General features: G+C 38.8%; 1 protein-coding gene across 1 annotated transcript in view; it reads right to left on the bottom strand.

Moving 5' to 3' along the window:
* The window catches only part of LOC126175796 (uncharacterized), a 314,318-nt gene that overhangs the window by 39,677 nt on the left and 257,371 nt on the right, over positions 1-17,270 (bottom strand). The gene's annotated exons all lie outside the window — the stretch shown is intronic.

Raw genomic sequence — 17,270 nt, 5'->3', positions numbered from 1 at the left:
ACATTTAAAATCTAGGTACATTCCCTAGGAACTACTATAAAGTTAAAGTAAGCAGTATAATTGAAAGAAGATGTATTTCTGTGTGCAATGACTTAAGAAGGCAAACACAACTTCCATCAATAAATGCCAGCCCCTGAATCATGTTATCTTAAAAAGTGATTGATGAAATTTTATCGTTGTGTTTTTTATAGATGAAATTTTTTTCTGTTGTGAAAACAATGGAATCAAGGTAGTGATCCTTCCAAATTTGAGACCTGTTACCACCATTATGTTATTTCAATCTTTTTAAACACACAAGTAGAACTCATGAGAGAAATCAATAAATAACTAGTGCTATCTAGTGCATTTTGTTGCACTAACAGGATTTATGGACAGGTGGTATCATATTATGACATTTCAACAGTAAGGCTATCAGTAGATAACTCTGTAAGTTTTGGGAACGACTGAGTTATTGTTCATCATAGCATTCCAACAAAGGCTTCGTATAGAAACATTAATTCTAATCTACTGATTCAAATTCCAACAATTCATGACAACTATAAATGGTGAAACAGCCTGTGTTATTGTGCTACACTTAGTATTCAGTCAGTATTGGCAATGGAAATAAAATGGGAGCATTCCCATGCTTCAGTTTCTATGATCTTGAAGTGAGACTAAAATGTTATCAGTGATATCAGTAGGCTCTGTTTAGGGTTTCACAGTGCCATAATGTTTTGCAGTGTGATTTTTGTGATATGTGAAGTATCAGTTTGTTCATTTATATCTTCTAGAGGCAAGGTATTACAAAGTTTATAAATGTATGTGGATTCAGTAATTTATTTTGTAACTCTGAAATATTTGAAATTATTACAATCAAAAGGCAAAAGATTTAGTCTTCCTGAGAGACACATATAAAAGTATGTGACACTATAGTAGCCTACAGAGTTATTAGTTCCTTCCTTGGGGCAGAGAAAATGATAGAGTGAGGAAGGTTAAAAAGAAAGGGCAGGATGTTCAGAAGCAAGGATGAGGGGACCAAACTGTTGTGAGGTCTCCCTTGTCTTCGAAACTAGTGAGTCCCTCTCATTCTGGGGTCTGAGTGACCTGTTCTTCCTTTTCAACCTCTTTGAATCTAATCCCTCTCCCTCCCTGAGTAAGGACCTGATAGTCCTGAACACTAGGATAGTATTGTCACTTTTATGTATGTCTATCAGCAGTACTAAATTTTTTGCTTCCTGAAGGTAAGTAACATTGTCTCATAATGCTAGTTTTTGCAAGGGCATTTTCCTTTCCTTATATGTATGTTCATTTTCCAAAACTTAATTGCACTATTCATTCCTCTTCCCTCTAATTTATCTTCAATTCTCATTATGCTCTTATCATCTCTGTACTGAAGCTGGCACAACATTTACCAGTCTGTTTATATTCTTAGTTATCTGCACGAGTTGTACAAGGCACTATTATTTAAGTTTTTTTGTCCTGCCCTTTCATCTTCATTTACCCTTGTCCTCACTACAGGCAGGCCCTCTCAATCTGTGGTCTTAGAGACCTGCCTTTCCTTTTTAAACCACCTCACTCTACCCTTCTCTCCTTCCTGAGCAAGGAACTAATAGTTCCAAAAGCTATGATAACATTCTCACTGTTTCTTTTATGTGCATCTGTCAGCACTGCTAAACATTCCACATCCTGAAGGTAAGTATTAGTCAGCAATTCTGCCTCATATTTATTAATATCTTTCTTTGCTTATGATTATTATTGCTATTTGCCTAGTTGGATGCTTAAATTTACATCTGAATGTAGTTTGTATTATGCTATTGTAATATTTTTGCTACGATTTGACTTGTAATTGGATCAGTTTGTTCAGCTGATGCTCACACAAATGATATGACTTGTATTTGCCAAGAAACTAATTATTTCACTCAAATGTTACTATGCTTTGAACTGATTTATAAAGAGTTGACTACTTTCTAAGTATGGTACAACTGATTGAGCCATGGTGGCTCAGTTTGCTGGCCTAACTACCTCTGACACCGGTATCAATAGTCACCTCCCTTGTGACTTATCTTTCGTTTTCCCGGTTGAGTTGTGGAGGCTCAGTGCAGTGGAGTGAGTTGTGAATGGCACGTGACAGAAGGAGGAGGGCTGGAGCAGTAGTGCCTGGCGGTGGGCTTTGGTTGGGCAGGTTTGGGATGGACAACGCATGTTCCTAGCCAGATCGCTGTGCGACTTGTCAAATATTGGGCAGCTGCTAAAGAAGGTGACAAAGGTCGTGCTGTGGTGATGGGGGCCACCTCCTGATTTTTTGAAAAGGAGTTAAAAGGATAATTGACAGTGGGGAGAGGGCATCATAACATACTGCCTATGGACATTCTGGCTGTGTGGTTTTGTTGTTTAAAGGAAAATTGATGCAATATTATTGTGTCATGTTCAGTGAATAATATGTATTTGTTTGTTCTGAGGTGTGCCTTGGCTTGCGAGTGGCCAATGGTTGTTAGTGTGTCTTCTTTGAAGCCATGTGTTTCTGTTAACTGGTAAATCGCTTGTGTGCACCCACCTGGGGTGCAATGTTATGAATTGAAGTGGTAACACCGGTGAGTGGCACTGTACCTAGTGGCAATGTCGTGGTGCTGTATCAGGTACTGGGTATGAATTTGAATCTAATTGTGATTTAGTAAAATGTGTTTATTCTAACCTATGTGGACGTGTAACAATATGAGAGAAGGAAAGTTGCTACTCATCATATAGCAGAGATGCTGAGCCGCGATAGGCACAATAAAAAGATTCACACAATCATAGCTTTCACTTCCATACAAGGCTACAGTCCAAACAGATACCTTCAGAAAATACTTCCTAAACTGAATTTTTCATATGTTCTCTTTTTCAGGAACACTTTTCCTGCCACTGCTGATTTAAATTTTATATCTTCTCTGCTTCAGCCATCATCAGTTCTTTTGCTGCCCAAATAGCAAAACTCACCACTCACCAACTACTTCCAATGTCTCATTTCCTAATACACTTCCCACAGCATTGCCTTATTTGATTAAACTATATTCTGTTATACTTGTTTTGTTTTTCTTGATGTTCATCTTATATCCTCCTTTCAAGACACTACCCATTCCATTCAGCTGTTCTTCCAAGTCCTTACTTGTCTCTGACAGAATTACAATGGCATCAGCAAACCTCAAAGTTTCTATCTTTCTCCTTGAACATTATTCCTCCTCCAATTTTTTCTTTGGTTTCTTTATAGCTTCCTTAATGTACAGACTGAGCAGCAGGATAGGCTCAACTCTGTCGCAGACCCTTCTGAACTACAGCTTCCCTTTCATGTCCTACAACCCTTATAACTACAGTCTAGCTTTGTACAAGCTGTAAATAACATTTTGACATTCATATTTCAGCCCTGCTACTTTAAAGATTTCACAGAGTGTATTCTAGTAAACACCATCAAAACCTTTCTCAAAGTACATAAATTTTCCTTTGTTTAACCTATTTTCTAAGATAAATCATAGGATCAGCACTGCTTTTCCTGTTCCTATATTTCTCCAGAATCCAAACTGATCTTCCCCAAAGGCAGTTTCTACTAGTTATTTCACTCTTTTGTAAACAGCTCATGTCAATATTAACAACCATGGCTTATTAAACTGAAAGTTCAGTAATTTCATATCTGCAAGCTCTTTAAAACTGGAATTATTACATTCTTCTTGAAAACTGATGGTATCTCCCCTGTCTCAAACATCTTGCACACCAGGTGGAATACTTTTGTCATGGCCGGCTCTCCCAAGGATATCAGCAGTTCTGAGAGAATGTTGTCTACTACAGGGGCCTTGTTTTGACTTAGGTCTTTCAGCGGCCTTGTTTTGACTTAGGTCTTTCAGCGCTCTATCAGATTCTTCTTGCAGTATCATATCTCCCATCTTGTCTTCCTCTTTCCTCTTTATAATATTGCCTTCAAGCTAATGTTCCTTGTACAGCCTCTCTACGTACTCCTTCCAACATTCAACTTTTTTCTTCTTTCCTTGGTACTGGTTTTCCATATAAGCCATTCATATTCATACAGTTGCTTCTCTTTTCTTAAAAGCCCTCTTTAATTTTCCTGTTGGCAGTATCAATCTTTTGCCTAATTTTACAAGCTTCTATAGGTTTGTGTTTGTCTTCTAGCGATTCCTGCTTAGCTATTTTGTATTTCCTGTTAGTCTCATTTTTTAGATGTCTGTATTCCCTTTCACCTACTTCATTTGCTGCATTTTAATATTTTCTCCTTTCATCCATCAAATTCAACATCTCCTATCATATCCAAGGATTTCTAATAGGCCTTGTCTTTTTACATATTTTATCATCCATTGCCTTTACTATTTCATTTCTCAAAGTTACCCACACGTCTTCTACCATATTCCTTTCCCCTGTTCAGTCAATCAGTGCCTAACATTCCCTTTGAAACTCTCAGCAACATCTGGTTCTTTGAATTTATGCAGAGCCAATCTGCTTCATTTTCTATCTTTCTGCAATCTCTTCGGTGTTATGCTGACAAATGTTGTGGAATAACGATACGCACATATACAGATGGCAGTAGTATTGCGTACACAAGGTAAAAAAGGTCAGTGCATTGGGAGAGCTGTCATTTGAACTCTGGTGATTCATGTAAAAAGGTTTACTACATGATTTTGACTGCATGATTGGAATTAGCAGACTTTGAATGCAGGATGGACGTTGGAGCTAGATGCAAGGGACATTCCATTTCAGAAATCATTAGGGTATTCAATATTCTTAGATTCATAATGTAAAGAGGGTGCTAAGAATACCAAATTTCAGACATTACCTTTCACCACTGACAATGCAGTGGCAGATGGCTTTCATTTAATGACCAATAGCAGCAGTGTTTGCATAGAGCTCTTAGTGCTAACAGCTAACACCCCAAGGCAGCCTGAAGCTGACGGAGTGTAGCCAAAAGTGTATTCACCTATTCGCAAACTGCAGCCAGCTCCTCCTGCAATTGCACACAGCAAGCACACATCCTAGCAAGGCTAACTGAAGAAGTAAACTAGAAAAGCAGACAGAACCTAGAAATGCAACTTGCCACCCTCCTGATGTGTCATTAATGGATGCTGATGCATTAATGAGCTATACAGCTGGTCGTTCAGTGAGCAGCTACTGTGCTACAGAGTGACTGACTTTACACTTACAAAAGCATAAGATTAAAAATCTTAAACAGAAAAACATGCATGAAAATCAATAAATATAGTATGGGGATAACACAGAAAATGATAAATACTTAACTTGCTGCTCTGTAGAAGTGCATCAACTGAGTGCTGGAGCCTGACTCTCCACAGAGGCAGTTGCAAAGGCATTGTTGCTTACATAGTTTTTGAGGTTTGGCATTCCTCAAACCATTACAGTTAACTGTGAATGCCAATTCAAGTCATAGCTGTTTAATGAGCTTTGTCAGCTGTGTGGCTGCAACCATCTTTGCACCACTAACTGACATCCTGATAGTAATACAAAGATAGAGAGCTGCCACTTGGACAGACTCCTTGCTGTTGGTATTGTTAGGCCTGTGCACATCAGTAAAGTGAGATCTGCAATGTTTACCTGCCCAACTGGTCTTTGCCGAGCTGTTGAACATGCCTGATGATCTCATTGTACCAGCAAAGCTTCAGCTGACCACTCAAGAAAGAGAGACAAAGTTTAACTACAGTTCAGCTCCCAGATGAGACATTTGCATGGAAACCTACCAGTCAGGCACTGAGAGAGAAATGTTTTCACCCATAAAGATCTGTTTATGGCATCACATGTCTGACCCAGAGATGATATTGTGGCCTACTGCTATGTTCATCATATACTGGTCACTACACAGTGCTTTTGAAAGAGTAGAACACTTCCAAGATTGATCTGAATGGCAGGCATGAAACTCTCTCCACAGAGTGACTAAACCTGCCTACCTCTACAAGAACCCCTGCAGCACCACCCTGTAAGTTTTCCACCCGATAATGTCAACCCTACAACACCAAGTAACACTGCAACCTCCCAGAGGCTCAGGAGGCCCACACTACTCTGCCAGCTGCTGCCACAACATACCTCCTACCTCCTCCCAGTCAATCATAACAAGGGCTGGCTGACAGGTTAAGCACCAGTACTCCAATATTTCTTGTGTACCCAGCTTTAAAAAGAAGGGGAGGATGGGGGGCTGGTGTGAAAACATTAGTTACTGCGCAAGTAGCTGGTGCAAGAAACAAAAGATGAATGGATAATTTGCAGGGTGTATGTATTATCAGTGTAGAGCTTTGTTCATTATTCTTGGTGTTTACATTGGTTATAATCTGATGTGCAGTAAAGCTATGTATTGAGTAATCATGATGTTTGTAATTTATAAGGGCATTATTTCTTGTCATCAAAATACCCATAACTTTATACAAAAAATATGTATGGTACAAAAATATTATGCCATTAAGAAAACATTAATGTTAATGTAAAATTTTGACAGCTTGAAGAGACTTTGACTATAAAAGGATGCATGGTTGAATAAGGTAGATAATTATCAGTACTTTTATGCTTTAATTAGTTAATGAAGTTGTAGTGATGTTGAAAGTGTTTGCTGTTTTTTGCTTTAATATTCAGTAAACTGATCATGGTTTGAAGTAGTACAAAAGAAAAACATTTTATTATATTAATGCACTTGCATGATATTCAGAACACACATACATGAACAAGAATAAAACAAATATAGAATTGTTGGTTCTAGCAGGGAATTGCTGCCCAACCCTTAATTGACATTTTCTATACTTATGATGAATAAACTTAGGAATAGGAGAATAGATTTTATCGATTCCAATACATAAGGGTACTCTCCACATAGTAACTAAAGTGTAACTTAATTGAAGCATTAGCTTCCTTACAGAATTACAGTCTGAATCAGAAAGGATGATAGAAAACTTCATAGCAAGATGTCAGAGAGTAGTCGAATAGAACAACAATAGAGATAAATTTTAAATCTAAGAGTAACTGTGCTTGTGGAAAAATTTACAGCACTCCTGGTGGCCAGGCAAAGAACCACTTGATCGTGATTCACTTGCTATGCACACACGACACTCGACTATCACTTCTCAACACTGCACTTCATGTGAGCACGTGGAGGCTGATTCATTGATTCATGGGGCACTACATCAGCACCTCTCCCCCTCCCCCCCCCCCCCCCCCACCCTTCACTGTCGCCCTGTGGAATTGAAGCAATGGTATTGAAGAGTCTCACCGAGAAGAGGACTTGGTGGTCAGAGTGGGTTGTCCATGCTGCAGGAGGTACTGCAGCAGTCAGGGGACACTGCACTGTACGAGGCAGTGGACATCTCGTGGAGTCTCGATGGGAGGCTTGCCATCATCTATGCTGGGCCATTGGCAGTTGTGTCTCAGGGAAGATGTATGCTGGCTTTACTCAGTCCAATGAGATAGTTGCCATCGAACCATTCAGCAGAATGTCTATTGTTTGTGCATGTCTCTGGGGACCTTTGTTCAGGCCAGAATATGGTGCTTGAAGTGGAGGCTTAATGCCTTCTGCACAGAGCATCACATATGTACAATGCTTGAGGTCTCGGTGCATGAAAGAGTGCAGTGTACCATATTGCAAAACCTTTGGTGACAGGATTTTGGACACGTGCTGTTATAAGCACCATAAAAAATTTTGTTGGTCTTGTATGGTCATGTTGCAGATTCCTAGGTCCCAAGAGCATGCCCTCCAGCATAATTTTAGAGACCTAGGAACCTGCTACAACGTACGTGCCATTTGGCTTCTCCCACCCAACACCAGTCCCTTGGAACTGCGGAGATGGTAACCTGCACTCCAACACATCCTTTCATCCCGCCATCCCCCTGGACTGAACCTACATTAACAAACCTCACTCCCATTTACTCTTCAGTCTTCTCCTTTTTCCCTCTCCTCTTTAGCCATTCACGCATCTTTTCATCATTGGACATGAGGAAACAAGACTGTAACTTGACTCCATCGCACCCATGTAAACTTTATTCAGATGTATAAATAAATATGAAAAATAGTTTTGTGATTATTCGCAAGTGGGAGAATATATACTACGATGATTTCAGTTGGTGTTTCATGTAAAGAATTTCATTTTATGCCACATTATATTATTTTGAGAACATGACAGAATTGCATTATTGACAATTTTATTGGATTAAAGAATTATGCCAGAATATTGAGCCCAAGAGGAAAGTCAACATATTGTTCTTAAACACTTTCAAGACCCATGCATCCTCTCATGAAATCTTACACCCTTTTACGTCAGGACAATGAGCAGCAGCAACAACACCTAGATCCTAACACTTGTGCCCTGCAATTTCTTTTATCAATTCTCTGTCTTGTGTGCACAGACTGGAATGTGACTGTTCTTTTTTTAAATCAGTTATTCAACAATATTTTAATTATATGATAGGACAAGGTGGCTTTAGACTGTATAAATCTTCTCATCCCAGCATAACTATAGCACCTACATCATGTGAAACCTGTTCACTGTGGTGAAGCGTAGGTCCTCCTCTATGGTTGTTATCTTCCACATTTCCCTCCATTACCAAATGAACTATTCCTTGTGCCGCAAGATGTGTTCCATCAGCTAGTCTCTTCTTTTAATCAAGTTATCCATAAATTTCTTTCCTCTCCAATTCAGACATTGAGAAAAGACTTCCACATGTTCAAATTTATGTTCAGTGTTAACAAACATCTATTCTTCAGAAATGTTTTTCTTACTATTGCAAGTCAGCTTCTTACATCCTCTCTACTTTGGCCATCAACAGTTATTTTTCTGACCAGATAGATCTACTACTTTTAATGCCTCATTTCCTAATCTAGCTCTCTCAACATGTCCTGATTCAGTTAGCAATATTCCATAGACCATGCTTTACTTTTTTTAATGTTCATCTTATAACCTCATATCAAGACACTATCCACTCCATTCAACTGTTCTTCCAAGTCCTTTGCCATCAACAACAGAATTATTATGTCACCTGCAAAACACAAAGTTTTTATTTGTTCTTCCTGCACTTTAATTCTTTTCCAAAGTTCCTCTTGGTTTCCTTTACAGTTTGCCCCATGTACAGTTTGAATAACATCAAGGATAGGCTACAACTGCCATTCTTATAACTGCAGTCTGGTTTCAGAGCTGTATCAAAGAGGGAAATTATCTAACTTGTATACAAAGCTAGTGTAAAGAAATGAACTCTAGTGTGACAACCCTTCTGTACCTTGCAACATGTGTTTCATGTTTGAAGCAAAGCACTGACAAAATTGTAACAGTGTTTGCTTTTTAATATGAGGGACTTTATTACAAGTGCAGACTACATTAAATCAACATATACTAGTACCCTGTAGGTCTCAATATTTTCAAAAGCATATGTAATTAAATTACTTATTTTCTAGCTACAGGGTTCATTAAGATATGGCATCACGTTGTTTCATAATTACCTATTCAAGTTTAGCATCTCCAAAAGCAATCCATATTCTGAACCTCATATCAACATACTTGTACTTTTATATATTATAGAACAAATCTATTAATATAAAATCTCATATAAAGATGTGAAACAAATACTAACAAAGAGATAGAGGGGCTGGCCAGTACTTACCTCAGCTCAGTACAGCCGATAGATACACAAAACAGAACAGAAAATTTACATTCCTAGCTTTCAGAACTTTGTTCCTTCACCAGGGAGGAGAGAGGGGGGGAAAAGGGAGAAGAAGGGAAAGTGGATTCAGTTACTCACAACCCAGGTCACGAAGCAACAGGGAAAGGTAAACCAGAAGGGTAGCAAGGATGGAGGCATGGTTGTCAGAGGGAAGCCAAAGATATTCTAATGTAAATACTGTGCCAGCTTCAAACCAAAGAGGATGCATACAGAAGTAAAGAGGTATATAGTATAAAGATAAACACAACTATGTCCAACCAACAACACAGTTACAATACGACTTCATACAGGTATCATTCATATCAATATTTGTTCACAGATGACATTTATGTTGAATAGTTTACACTGAATAATAACTGCAATTTTTTTAAAAAAAGATGTGGAATAGAGTATGGGGAAGTAAAGGGAAAGGACGGGCAGGAAACACATTTCTTCCAGATACAGAGGGCACTGTGGTAATGCAATGCCGAAAACTGAAAATTTGTGCCAGCCTGGGATTCAAACCTGGGTGCTCAACTTCTCTAGAATGACTTCTTCAACTGCCTCGGCCAAACAGACACACTTTCCATCTGAGCCAATTCACAATTTATCATACACTGCAATGCAGTGTCCCTCATCTATTAACCCCCTACACACAAATTATTGATTCCCTTAGGAATTCAAATGATAATAGTGCATCTGCACTGAAACAAACATCAAGGAGCCATCGCATTCTTAAAAAAATGTAAATATCTGAGTGTATATACAAATTGCAGTTTTGTTAAATTCGAATAATCAATTAATTTTACAAACAATAATTTACAATGGGTTTTTGACAATTTTATATGTTGAGCAGATAAAAATCCTCTGCTAATAACTGGTAGGTGGAAATATAATTAGACATATGATTATCAATGTTTCACCCTGATAACTTGACCTTATGAAAACATATGTTTTCAGAAATAAAAGAAGATAAATAGAAATGACATATGAAATAAGGATCCCCAAACAATGAAATAAATCAGTAAACTCACACTGCAAAAATATGCTTTGCCACTGTTACAAAACATTATAAGAACAAAAGGTGTATCGTGTTATAAATTAATACAGTTGTATTGCCTCCCACTATATTCTGGAATTACACAGGATGGACTAGCATGCAGAGCTGCATTAAACCAGTCTTTGAATTTTACACCACAACAACATGGCCTAAGAGCTTCCTTGAATTTTTAAAATTAAAAATGCTACCTTTTTGTCAGACACTTTTAAAAATTGAAATTTAAACAAGTTGCAGCTGACAACTGATGTTTGGGTAGCTGAAGCACAAAATAAAAATTATCATCTACAGATAGGAAACAGCAGATCAGATTTCATCTTGTACATGCTGTGTTCTCAATGCTTTCAGCAAACAAATAATACTTAAAGTGTAACTTCAAGGGATCTATCTGCCCAGGAATATTGAACTGAGAGTACACCTTCAACTTCATTGTGGGAATATCACTTGATGAGCAAGGATCATGTACAAACTGCAGACATTCTAAGCAGCATGGCTCATATACTCACATTATTTGGCAGTTATTACCAAACAGTTTTTTTTCTTTAATCCAGCATTTTATGTCACACTCCTATAATAGTTTACTTAAAACTATCACTTTTTCCTTAATAGTTGCCTTGTTACATTCAAGACCTCATTTTCATTTCTTTTCCATATTAGTAAAATTTTTTGTTGTTCTCATCAGTCCATTTATGAGGTAGTTTTTCCTTTTGTTTGTGTCTTATAATAGAGCAGCATGGTACCATCATACTTGTTCTTGTATCACTCCTGAAACCAATATAACTTTTTCCTTCATTTGATCCTATTTTGTGGACAACACAGTTACATAAAATAGATAATTTCTTATTCACAAAGGAATTCATAAATTTTTCTTGTCCACTGCATAATTTCCCAATTACTGATGATAATAGTGCAGTTAGTTAAACAGGAAGTAATTTTTGTAAAGAGACATCAATAATTTAAGATTTATAAGGAACACATGGAGTTGAAAATCTTAGTGAGAAAATAGTTATTTGTTTATAAACTGATACACCTCATCTGAAAGCCATCATTCATATCTTCTCTCTTAGCATTTTACTTTATTGAAAAACATCATATATTAAAACTATTCATGTTACAGAACAGAATTTTAAGTAATGGTTATTCCCAAAATTCAGTATCACAGCCTTGGGTGGCTCAATTTTTTGTTTCATTATTGCCTTCATTCACTAGGAGAACCTGTTAGTTTGTCAATTTTCCAACCCCGAAAACATTTTTATCCATTTTTGGCAGGTTCTTTGAACAGCCACAAAAGCAGAAATAATATGCATAAAGTAGTACTTGTAAACTTGAATTGGATGATTAGAAAAAGATATAGTTAACACATTCTAGTTGCTGCCTGTATAAATCATGGATACATCATAATTTTCCTAACAGCCAGTGGTTGAAGAATCTATGAGCACGGCTTTTCTGATTGTTACTTCACGATGCATATTTTCGATCACTGATGGCTTGAAGTCAAGTGTTCACTCTTTTAGTACTTTGGAGAGCTGCTAAACAGATGTTCCTGCTTCCACAAAGTGGTATATGATTTGAAAACCATATTACAGGCATGATCAGTTCCCGCACACTTGTTGTTGCAGAGCACTTCCGTAGTTGTCTTGATCACAAAAGTCTGGCATAAAATGGGGGACAGTTTGACTGATGAAGAAATTCTCAGGCTACTTAAAGAATCTGGTTAAAAAATTGATGATAATGGTTTTTAAACTGATGGCAGTATTTCTGAAAAAGACAGTAATCTGCTTTCCTTCTTCCTCTTACAAGTAGGAGCCACACTAAGAAGTAGAAGAAGTTTATTATAACTGGGGGACTGCATCGGTCACTGTGGCCCAACTGGAATGTGATTAACAGACTATGTTTTGTTTACTATAACTTTATGTCTAAAACATATGGTGTGATCCAGAGTAATTCCCATATGTTTTGGTGTGTCACAGTTATGACTTTCTGAGTCTCTCCATTTAATATTCAGTTTTCTTTTGGCATCTCTGTTTCTTAAGTAGAAAACATATACTTGGGTCTTTCCTGGATAGCACTTGAGATGGGTCAGATCATAATATTCTCCTAACCTTTCAAGAGTGTTGCTTACTTTGACTTGATCTTCCTCAAAGGTACTGCCTTGGACCATCACAGCTGTGTCATCCACACAGATAAATTACCTTTGACCTCAAAAATCTGGCTGATTATTCATATATATGATGTAGAGATTCAATGACAACACACTGCCTTGAGGTAATCCACTTTTCTGGTTTTCCTAGTGGCTCTTCTTACCTTATGACATTAAACACACTCTTCTTCTATGGAGCAGAAGTTGTCAGCCTGAAATTTCTTGCTATCTTGTATAGAATGAGATTTTCACTCTGCAGCGGAGTGTGCACTGATACGAAACTTCCTGGCAGATTAAACCTGTGTGCTCAACCGAGACTCGAACTCGGGACCTTTGCCTTTCGCGGGAAAGTGCTCTACCATCTGAGCTACTGAAGCATGACTCACACCCGGTCCTCACAGCTTTACTTCTGCCAGTATCTCGTCTCCTACCTAGAGCACTTGCCCGTGAAAGGCAAAGGTCCCGAGTTCGAGTCTCGGTCGGGCACACAGTTTTAATCTGCCAGAAAGTTTCATATCTTGTAGAGCTTTGGATAAGTCTTTGGTGATTCACCATGTCCTATGCAGCTTTGAGCTCTACAAAAACTTCACCAGTGATTAGCTTTTCTCATACCCATCTGCGAAGTGGTGGGTAAGGTTAAGAACCTGGTCCATCCACACTTGATGAAATCCTTGTCAGTATCACCAAAGACTGTATACAGGTGACACAAAATAAAGGTAGGACAAAAAGACTTTTGATCTTTACGTTCTTTATCCAGCTTGACATTAGTTCTGGCATGTGCTTTTCTCTACACTTCAGCTATATGAGCAGATTCAACACACTCATTCATTGATTTAACCAACCACGTTATAGTCTTTGGTCCAAACTTCTTCAGCTGTTCCCTTCTTATATCATCTGGGCCTGCAGCTCTGTTACTTTTCATTTGCATTATGACACTATCAACTCTATTGTTGTAAAAGGCAAGTTTGGAAAGGTATTTTCCTCAATGTATCATGAAAATTTCTTAGTTTGTGATTTCTTATCGGTTTCACTGTTCTTAAATGTTTGGTGAGTTATTCATTTGGTGTTAAAAGGAGGAATTCCTCTGGCAATTTTTTTTAGGATCATTGCTTAGATTTTTAATTAGTTTATATTCTCCACTACTGTTTTGAGCCATATCTAGATTCCCTAAAAGATGTGGGCATTTTTACCTTTCCTTCTGTGATACATGTAATCAGCTCTTCACCTGTTTCAGTGGAGTCTTCAGCTAGTGGATCTCTTTTGCATTTGTCTTGACAGATCTTAAATAGGCTAACTGTCTTCATTGAGGCCAAATATATGTAGTGTTCTGTGCCTACAAGGTATGTGTTTCTGAGGGATCTTTTTTACTAGGGCTACGAAATCCTCATACAATTTTGAAGTCACTTTATGTTTTACAACTTCACTGTCAAATTCTTTTGAGAAACTTTCCCAGCATACCTTTTTGAAGCTGAATCATCATTTAAAGTGAACTTCTTCTGGGATGATAAATCCAACTATTGCATATGTTGAAACTTCCTGGCAGATTAAAACTGTGTGCCCGACCGAGACTCGAACTCGGGACCTTTGCCTTTCGCGGGCAAGTGCTCTACCAACTGAGCTACCGAAGCACGACTCACGCCCGGTACTCACAGCTTTACTTCTGCCAGTACCTCGTCTCCTACCTTCCAAACTTTACAGAAGCTCTCCTGCGAACCTTGCAGAACTAGCACTCCTGAAATAAAGGATATTGCGGAGACATGGCTTAGCCACAGCCTGGGGGATGTTTCCAGAATGAGATATTCACTCTGCAGCGGAGTGTGCGCTGGAATGAGATATTCACTCTGCAGCGGAGTGTGCGCTGATATGAAACTTCCTGGCAGATTAAAACTGTGTGCCCGACCGAGACTCGAACTCGGGACCTTTGCCTTTCGCGGGCAAGTGCTCTACCAACTGAGCTACCGAAGCACGACTCACGCCCGGTACTCACAGCTTTACTTCTGCCAGTACCTCGTCTCCCTCCAACCAGCTCAGGATTTTGCCAGTCTAACAAACCAATTGGGCAGCATTTGTCATGATATCCTTCAGGAGGACATCCAATAACTCTGTCAATCAGTGCCAAGCTGAATAACTGCTTGAATAAGGGCCAGAGGTGGACCAGTGCATTATTGACTTGCCCAATTTGTGAAGAACTTTCTCTTGAATAAATCATCCAATTTTTCTGAAATTGTAATCATTTATTTGTCTGTACATCCCATCTATCAATTTCCATCCCATTCAGATAATTCCTTCATAGTGCTTCTGTTTTTTATGTCTTCTAGTAATGATCAACTTGTATTTATGGAGCTAATGGAGCTATGTAGTTTGCATATTACTAGCCTGCACATCACTCCCACTCTGATTTGCAGAATGGCATCATATTTACAGTACACATTCAGTACTGAGTCCTTCCTGATTAACAACTTGAAATTTACAATTTGGTGACCAACCACAGACTGAATCACAACATAATTGTATATTTTGACTAACAGAGGCCTAGAGCTGTTATCAAGCTGACGACTTAGCACATAACATATGCAAGACAAGCAGTGAAAACTCTTGCCATGTGCAGGTGGATATTATCTTGCTGAAATGTAAGCCTAGGATGGCTTACCATGAAGGGCTACAAAACAGGGTGTAGAATATCTTTGACATACTGCTGTGCTGTAAGGATACCACAGATGACAACCAAAGGTGTCCTGCTATTAAATGTAATGCCACCCCAGACCATTATTACTCCTGATTGTCGGGCCTTAAGGTGGGTGACAGTCAGTGTGCTATCCCACCGCTGTCTGGGGTGTCTCCACACATCTTGGCTGGTTATTGGGGCTCAATTAGAAGCAGGACTCATCACTGAAGACAATTCTATTCCAGTCAATGAGATTCCTGGCTGAATGTGCCTGACGCCACAGTAGATGGGGTTGTTGGTGTACAGAGGTCAATATTAGTTGGCATACAGGGTGCTGGGAACTCAGCCCATTTTGTGAGTGCCATATATCTATGTTCCTTGTGGTCACTGAAGCACCAGTTGCACACTGGATTGCTGATAATGAAAACTCCAGGGCCCTGAGTGCCTCTCTGATTATTGCTTGGTCCTCACATTACGTCAACTCTGTAGGTCGACTGCTTCCTTCTTAACACTGTTTGACCATGGTTCACCCATTTCTGCTAACATTGTCAAATAGTGGCATCACTCCTATTCAAAACTACATCTACATCTACATTTATACTCCGCAAGCCACCCAACGGTGTGTGGCGGAGGGCACTTTACGTGCCACTGTCATTACCTCCCTTTCCTGTTCCAGTTGCGTATGGTTCGCGGGAAGAACGACTATCGGAAAGCCTCCGTGTGCACTCGAATCTCTCTAATTTTACATTCAAGATCTCCTCGGCAGGTAAAAGTAGGGGAAGCAATATATTCGATACCTCATCCAGAAACACACCCTCTCGAAACCTGGACAGCAAGCTACACCGCGATGCAGAGCGCCTCTCTTGATGAGTCTGCCACTTGAGTTTGCTAAACATCTCCGTAACGCTAACACGCTTACCAAATAACCCTGTGACAAAAAGTGCCACTCTTCTTTGGATCTTCTCTATCTCCTCTGTCAACCTGACCTGGTACAGATCCCACACTGATGAGCAATACTCAAGTATAGGTCGAACGAGTGTTTTGTAAGCCGCCTCCTTTGTTGATGGACTACATTTTCTAAGGACTCTCCCAATGAATCTCAACCTGGCACCCGCCTTACCAACAATTAATTTTATATGATCATTCCCCTTCAAATTGTTCCGTAGCATACTCCCAGATATTTTACAGAAGTAACTGCTACCAGTGTTTGTTCCGCTATCATATAATCATACAATAAAGGATCCTTCTTTCTATGTATTCGCAATACATTACATTTGTCTATGTTAAGGGTCAGTTGCCACTCCCTGCACCAAGTGCCTATCCGCTGATTCGGTAATTACTCTACCTTGCTTCTTTGAGACCAACTACACATCCTCTCTCAAATGCCAAAATCTGTGTGTATTGTTTACACACCATTGACATGTCTCAAAGTTTACAATTTTCTGTTATATGTTGATACCTTATGAATATCAGTTGGTGACCAATTTCCATAACTCCTTCATAATGCACTTAAAAAAAAAAGCGGGGGGGGGGGGGGGGGAGTTGTATTTCTGGTATTAATAAATGTGAGAAGATCTCAGGTTGACATCTGTCTATTCTGTTCGTTATTTAATACAGTGCTCACTAAATCAAGTAATGGAAGGAAGAGTGACACCAAGAAAAGCAGCTACAGAGAGCAGAAAATCCAGGTCAGAGACATTATAGTCTGTATAATTTTCATATTCTAAGACAATTATCTTATTGCTTATTTTAATATGGTCCAACTATTA

Source organism: Schistocerca cancellata, chromosome 3 (assembly GCF_023864275.1).
Source record: "Schistocerca cancellata isolate TAMUIC-IGC-003103 chromosome 3, iqSchCanc2.1, whole genome shotgun sequence".
In the NCBI taxonomy this organism is placed as follows: domain Eukaryota; kingdom Metazoa; phylum Arthropoda; class Insecta; order Orthoptera; family Acrididae; genus Schistocerca; species Schistocerca cancellata.
This window is presented reverse-complemented; position numbering and strand designations above follow the sequence as displayed.